Below are 8,354 nucleotides of genomic sequence, written 5' to 3' on the forward strand. Positions count from 1 at the left end.
CTCTATTTGCTGCAGAACACTGCCCTTAGACAAACTAGCTCTATAGCTTTGCCAGCAAACCACACTGTCTTTATGTGATTGTGTGGTTTCATGCTTATAGAATAAGCTCAGTGCCTTTCTCCAATTTTTCACCCCACCAGTCACAAAAACGTCCCGTTTTAAATTTTTGCCAAACAGCCTACAACTATAGCAAAATGCAGCATTCCTTGCAGGAGAGTATTCCAGCCAGATAAAACTCTGGAACCAGTTATACTGAAAGGCTCTCTTCTGTGTGCCAAACATACTTTGTGGGTACTGAGGCAGCTTTAGTTGTTTAGGACCAGTGTCCCTGTCACCTAAATCAGAGGCTACATTTGTAGACACTGATACTTCAGAGTGCTGGCCAGCCTGCTCTTCAAGCTCTTCTGCTTCTTCATGTACCTCTCCAGTCTGCTCCCTCTCTCCTTCAAGATACTCTCCCTGTTGTTCTCTCTTTCCTTGAATAGCACAATTCAGAATAAAAAAAATTAATAGTGGCTTAAATTAGTTCTAGATAAAACAGGTGTAAATATAATATGAATACAATGCTGTTTTTTTCATATTAACAATGAAGTGTTTTGTCCCTATAAAAATCTAGGCTTATTTTCTCACGTGCTTCTTCCATGTCTTGCTCCATCTCTTTGTCCTCGCTCCTTCTCTTTTTTCCTCTTGTGGACATTGCACTCAATCCATCCATCCATCCATTATCTTTACCTGCTTCTTCCACTCCCTCTCTCTGTGTGCTCCTTTTTCCCTCTTTGTGCATACAAACATTTTGTACAGAACTTATTCAAAGTAATCTTCAAATAAATAAAGCAAACAAATGCTGTGCACAATTTCCATTCATAAATATCACTGAAACAATTCTAAATTAATTAAAGAATGTATTGTCACTTTGCATATGTGATTGCCCATTGCAAAACATCATTGCATTGCAAATTGCCATTAGAAAAAAAGGTGCAGATAATATGAGTCTCCCTCATAAATGTGTTTAAAAAATATATATGCAATGGTCTTGACGATTGTTTTTTATTTCTAACCTGGTTCATCTTGCTCTCTCTCCTGGGCTCGCTCTCTATCCTCCTCTCCTCCTCCTTGTGCTGTCAGTGTCAACCAGTAAGTAATGTCAATAATTTATCAATCCAATAAGTACAGGCAGGTTACACTCATCAACATTATATTTACATGTTTGCTTTTTTAATATTGGGTTACTAGGCTGCTCAGTGGGGATGTTTTATATTCCCTTACCTGAACCTGGCTGTGGTGGGCCTATTTTTTTAAAGAAAGAGCGAATGTCCATCTATGGAAAAGTAGAAACTATGGGTCAGGGTTCTGCTGTTCCACTGTTTCAGTTCACTCTCCATGAGGTGGGCCTATCAAAGTTAAAGTACAAATCAAATTTCTATTCACAGGCAAACAAATGTAGCTTAAGGTTAAACTTTTTTTAAAAAAGTCACTAGTAGGTCTACATATAACGCAGTGGCATAAAGTAGGCTACCTAACTTTTTAATTTCTAGCTAGCCACCACAGTTTAAGAGATGTAGTGTAAGCTAACTTTAAGATAAAAAAATCACTAGTCAATATGAAATGGAGCTGTAATAAGTTGCAACATATATCTACATTAACACACAAAACAAAGCACAGCTAGCTTTAGCATTAAACTTTAATTACCCATATAGTATATATATATATATATATATATATATACGAAGTGATTATGACAGAAAATGGAGGATTTTACTTGCAGTTACTTTGTACAGGTGAACATGAGGTATTTTCTGTTGATCACTGTTAAATTCAGCTGCTCATGAGGTCGGCCGCTGGACTTTAGACATTTTTTCCAATGATATATTTTTTAAATGAAATCGCTCAGACCACAAATCGATCGTAATACAAAACCCCGACAACGCAGTCAGATAAAAACATGCAGCGCCTGAAGGTAAGGGGCGTTCCCTTTGAGACAAATGCGATCACTGATTGGTTAGATGAGGAGCTTACTGGAATGATTGACAGCTGGCGCTCAGCATCCGACTCGTAAAAAAATAAATCATAGATTTTACTGGCCCGTTTAATGCGTGTCATTCCATATTTATTCAAGATTTTGGTGAATCTAAAGTTTAAGAACCGAGTTTCCTTACAAAATGGTTTTCTAAAATTTTTAGGGGTGCTAAGCTAAAGTTTAGGGGTGCTTCAGCACCCCTAAAAAGAGGCTAAAATCGCCACTGTTGCACTTCATTTTGTTAAGTGATTCTGACTCAGTTGTTTCAAATGGAATGGAATATGAATAATTATTAAGCTGAAATACTTGTTTTTAAGTCATGGCTTTCAGTCTTCTACATTTTACAACTGGAACTTTTAAAAGTGTGTCCAAATTTGAAGAGACCCAATATATACATAAAGATAATAATATATAAATATATTACTATTAAGAAAATTTTCTTTTCATTTAGTCTTTATATTTGTTGTCCCCCATCGTGACGCGTCCTTCCATTCATCTACCTGTCTTGTGAGCTGGGTAACTTGAAAAATAAGTGAGGGACCAACTTCCATTTTGGTGTGTAGCTGCATCTATGTGTACAAAAGTTTCTGTTTGAAAATTGGGTTGCCACATCAACATCTAAGATGGCTGCCTGCCACCTTCTAAGATGGCCACCACGCTCCTACTTGCTTGTGTGTTTCCACTTCACGCCAAACTCAAGTCCTCTAGCAGAGCCGTGGGAGCTTGATGCTCCTTTTCAGTATCTTAGCTGTTTCTGGGACTGCTCTCTTCTGGACAGAGATCTCTGAGGTTTTTCCTGGGATCTGTAGGAACCATTCTTCCAGTGTGAGTGTCACAGCTGAGTCCCATAACCACTGAGACTTCTCATGACTTGACTCTCCACAACTTCTCTATTTCCTCTTTCATCCATCTATATATCCATTCATTTTCTTTCAATTATCCGGGGTCGGGTCGTGGGGGTAGCAGCTTAAGTAGGGAGGCCCAGACTTCCCTCTCCTCAGCCACTTAGGCCAGCTCCTCCAAGGGAATCCCAAGGTGTTCCCAGGCCAGCTGAGAAACATAGTCCCTCCAACGTGTCCTGGGTCTTTCTCTGGGTCTCCTCCCGGTGGTTTTTAGTCACAGTTCTAGAACGGTTTTACTGTGCATAGAGAGAACTGGAGGGTGACAAATATCCCACTATCAACCTTGTTTGCCTCTGGAATGAGAAACTGAAGCAACACAGTCCTCGTACATGTACAGACTTGCGTTTGTGTGCCACAGAATTGCAGAAGTACTGGAGCGCAGAATCATTACCCATGGCTTACACAGAGCTGCACTTTTCCTGTAGCCTAATATTAACAAACTTAAAATGATTATTCTTGCTGATGTGAGTCAGGTGCACGCTCAGGTCCACACTAGAGGATGATATTTTTTCGGGAGTACCGCGGGTCACGTGATTCCAGCAGGATTCCGGCGGAACTGGAGTCAACCTCATTATAATTCACGTGACTGGGACGTGACCAGACTGAAAGCTAACGGGAGCAGACAGGAGCGGGAACCGACCATAAACCAAAAATGAAAATGAACACAAAAAAAAAATTTTAAAAATGGGCGCAGCTATTTTGTAGTTTTCTGTCAGTAAGCCTTCACTTTAACACAAGTCAAAAGAACTACATTGCCCAGAAGTCAACTGTTCCAGCCGTAGCTTTTCAACGAGCAGCGAAGTCTCCAGCGAAGAAACCAAGTAGCTGAAAATAGTTTGAAACTCAAGGTAAGAAGTAACTGTCTGTCTATTAAACTCACAGAATGGACAGGAAAGTGTCAAATAACCCTGAACTTCATGAGAGTTGTGTGTTGGTGCTGTTCTGCTTGTAAAATGTTTAGTCTCAGTTGTGAGGAGCTGCGGGGAGTCAGACTTTGTTTACCATCAGTAAATGAACAGACTCAAACAGCGATTTTTCTCCACCTTGTCCCATTTAATTTAAAAATTATGCTCTGCTTTGTTATGTGGGTTTTTAGGTTAAAATCTTTATTATCTGTCACAGTTTGAAATGTAAAAAAACCCGAACTCTTCCTGGTTAAAGTGCATGCATTCTCCGGTAAAAATTTCCCTATTTTTATATTGTGACGTCCTGCTGGATACTGAAATCGAGGAAAACTTGAATAACCATCACTTTATTGTGTAAATAGTTACTGTCGGCCGTAAGCCTTGCCAGTACAACAACAAACTCGTTAGTGAAAGCATTCTCTGGTAAAATATCACAGTTTTTATATGAAAGACTGGTTACATATATATTATAATAATTGTTTTTGTTTTAGATTTAAGATATGATGTGTACAATTATGTTGTGTTAAATTTTAGGCCAAGAGTTGATTTTTCTCAGTTCATTCCTTCACACCATGGGATGATTCTAGAAGCCCTTTTTAGGGGCCTTAGCCCCCACAGTGTTGACAATGGCTCTTGGCTTGAACCACACAGTGTATTAGCATTAGAATTATTGTAGGGGGGACATATTGGTGCGAGGTCTGTGGGTCCTCCCCAATAACTTTTTAATAAAGTAGCTGCTATTTCCTGCATTCTGGTGAATTTTAACAGGTTTTAAAACATCTATGTTTACCTACATAAGTAAATACTTGATTCAATAACTGTTTTAGAAAGCATAGCACAAGAAGTAGCACTAAGCTTTTTGTTTGTCTTTAATTTAATTACATTTTTCTACCCAACACAGGAAGCTGTTAGCTCTGGAAGCAAAGTGTTAAACAGCTTTGGACACAAAGACCCTTGTCATACACTTCAACAGAGCAGGTAAGATACATAACATCTTGTAATCTCTGCCTGGTGAGGCTCATTAAATAATTATAAAATATGATAAGTGAAATAAATAAAAATTGAGCTACTGTAATTTATATTTGCAAATGTCACATTTTCTTGACAATTTCAATTGTAAATCTCTTGTTTTTGATAAAATATTTTTTTCCAAAAGAAAGGCCAACAAATTGTAATTTGTAGTCACTGTAACCCTATTTTGACTTGTGCACGTCGTCTTTCACTTTTAGGTTCCACAAGGCTCTGGACTGGTCACTGAAGCTGTGGAGAGATGAGGTGGAACACCAGACCTGCAATGGTCCAGTCTGTAAATGAAGCTCTGAAGTCTGGGAAGATGCACGACATCATGCTTCACCCAAACGAGCTCGTTACCTCGACCACACAGACTGAACTTCTTGAGGATGTTGTCCAATGTATAATAACGCCTTTAAACATTTTTATTTGTTCTCTTGCTTGGTACATTATTTTTCTTTTTTTGTTTGTTTGTTTAAACAATTTAAAACATGACAGTAATGTCACTGTTTAAAGGAAACTATTGCTCAATAAATTAGTAAAATGCAACTTGTTATGTTTGGGTTCTTTCATCTAAGGTAGACATGGTGTGACCCATGGACTGGTTTAGATTTTTTGTTTTTACTGTAACTGACCTTCAAAAGAGCCAGAAACAGGGACTCAGCAGCTGATCCTCCGTAGAAACATTATATGGACTACAGGCCATGGATTATTTGTTTTATGACATTTAGTGAAGGTTTTTGTTTGGATTAAGACAATAAATGTCTCTATTTCACCACAGATGAACTGTTCCTGTTGCCATATCTTTTGAAATAAAACTGCAGAACACAAAGTAATTTAAAAAGGAATGGGTAGAAGATCAAATCAAATTCAATGTGTTTCCTAAAAATTAAATGAAGATAAAAAAACAGGAGCAGGACAGGAGTGGGAGTGATTCTGAACAGGAGCAGGACAGGAGCAGAAGTCATGTTACCAGGAGTGGGACAGGACAGGATAATTTTTTTACTCTGGACCAGGATTGAGACAGGACAGGATTTTTTCTGTGGGACCAGGACAGGACAGGAGTGAAAATCCACTCCCGTGTCATCCTCTAGTCCACACCCTGCTCTTAGCTGGCCGCACAGCAGAGGACTGCTCTCAAACCTGCTACAGCGCAATATTGTCTTTACATGACATACCATGTAAGTAGAACACACAATAACTCCTTGACAGCTTTTTGAAAATATTTATAATTTTGAATTTAGGCAACTTGGGTATAATTATTTCGTAGGTTTATAGCTGATGAAACGAGGCTGACGACCCAGTACAAACTGAGCCAGCTGGATATATGGGCTTTTTATTTTGTTTACATTTGTGTAATTCTTCTTAATATATTTTTTGATCATTTTTATTGTTCTTTATTACCCCCGTTATTGTTGCAATTCAAGATTGTGCAATATTAGTTTCCGGCAGTTATTCTTTCAGCCCTCCATCATCCATCCATCTTTACCCGCTGTCTGTTATTTGTTATATTTTGTTTATTATAGTATTAGCATAAGCATTGTTGTAGAATGTAGGTCGTTTCAGTTTATTTTTCATGCACACACGCAGTTTTATTCTGTGGTGTACTGCAGGTGTACGTTAAATTGCTCCATCATCAGCAACAGCATGACTCAGCTTAATTTTGCATGGCTTTCTTTTATATCTAAATTAAAATAGCATAGTTCTATATTTTTCCAAATAATTTTGCTCTAAAATATTTTTGTTCATCTGTATAATAGACTATTTTTAGAGATGATTTTTTAAGCTATTTGGTTTGAATGTTAATATCCATTTGGGAACTTGTTAATAAACATTTTCAGTTAGTCTTTATATTTGTTGTCCCCCATCGTGAAGCATCCATCAATTCATCTACCTGTCTTGTGAGCTAGGTAACTTGAAAAATATGTGAGGTGCCAACTTCCCTTTTGGTGTGTAGCTGCATCTATGTGTATAAAAGTTTCTGTTTGAAAGTTGGGTTGCCACATTAAAATCTAAGATGGCTGCCTGCCACTTTCTCAGATGGCTACCATGCTCCCACTTGCTTGGATGTTTCCACTTCACATCAAACTCAAGTCCTCCAGCAGAGTTGTGGGAGCTTGAGGCTCCTTTTCAGTATCTTAGCTGTTTCTAGGACTGCACTCTTCTGGACAGAGATCTCTGAGGTTGTTCCTGGGATCTGTTGGAACCATTCTTCCAGTGTGAGTGTCACAGCTGAGTGCTCCTATGACCACAGAGACTTCTCATGACTTGACTCTCCACAACTTCTCTATTTCCTCTTTCATCCATCTATATATCCATTCATTTTCTTTCAATTATCCGGGGTCGGGTTGCAGGGGGAAGTAGCTTAAGTAGGGAGGCCCAGACTTCCCTCTCCTCAGCCACTTAGGCTAGCTCCTTTGGGGGAATCCCGAGGCGTTCCCAGGCCAGCTGAGAAACATAGTCCTTCCAGCATGTCCTGGGTCTTCCTCTGGGTCTCCTCCCAGTGGGACATGCCTAGAACACCTCACCAGGGAGGTGTCCAGGAGGCATCCTAACCAAATGCCCGAGCCACCTCAACTGGCTCCTTTCAATGTGGAGAAGCAGTGGCTCTACTTTGAGTCCCTCCCAAATGACCAAGCTTCTCACCCTATCTCTAAGGGAGAGCCAGACACCCTGCGGAGAAAACTCATTTTGGATGCTTGTATCCGAGATCTCGTTCTTTCGGTCATAACCCAAAGCTCATGACCATAGATGAGGGTAGGAACGTAGATCGACCGGTAAATTAAGAGCTTTGCCTTTTGACTCAGCTCTCTCTTCACCACGACAAACCGGTACAGCGCCCGCTTCACTGCAGTCACCGCGCCTGTCCGTCTATTGATCTCTTGCTCCATTTTTCCCTTATTAGTGAACAAGACCCCAAGATACTTAAACTCATCCACTTGGGGCAGGACCTTCTCCCTGAAGAGGGCACTCTACCTTTTTCTGCTCAAGACCATGGCCGTGGATTTAGAGGAACTGACTGTTCAATAGGGCAGCACGGTGGCACAACTGGTAGAGCTGCTGCCTCTCAGCAAGCAGGTCCTTGGTTCAAACCCCAGTCCAGGGGCCTTTCTGGGTGGAGTTTGCATGTTCTCTCCGTGCATGCGTGGGCTTTCTCTGGGTACTCCGGTTTCCTCCCACAGACCAAAAACATGCATGTTAGGCTGATTGGTAACTCTAAATTGTCCCTAGGTGTGAGAGAGAGCGTGAATGGTTGTTTGTCTCTATGTGGCCCTGTGATGGACTTGCGACCCGTCCAGGGTGTACCCCGCCCCTCGCACAGTGATTGCTGGATATGGGCACCGGCGACCCCCGAGACCCAAAAATGGAATAAGCGGGTAAAGATAATGGATGGATGGATGGATGGATGGATGGATGGATGGATTGTTCAATAGCAATGACTTTTGAGTTCAGACTGTATGATGACCTTAATATTGATATCCACCTTGGAGTGCCGGTAAGGAGCACAGACAGGATGCT

The 8,354-nt window shown here is 40.3% G+C and overlaps 1 protein-coding gene across 1 annotated transcript in view; it reads left to right on the forward strand.

The window, feature by feature from the left end:
- Positions 1 to 8,354, forward strand: part of nt5dc1 (5'-nucleotidase domain containing 1) — a gene marked incomplete at its 5' end in the record, with an annotated part of 416,600 nt that overhangs the window by 310,766 nt on the left and 97,480 nt on the right.

Source organism: Nematolebias whitei, chromosome 12, assembly GCF_014905685.2.
Source record: "Nematolebias whitei isolate Nwh7 chromosome 12, NemWhi1, whole genome shotgun sequence".
Taxonomy (NCBI): domain Eukaryota; kingdom Metazoa; phylum Chordata; class Actinopteri; order Cyprinodontiformes; family Rivulidae; genus Nematolebias; species Nematolebias whitei.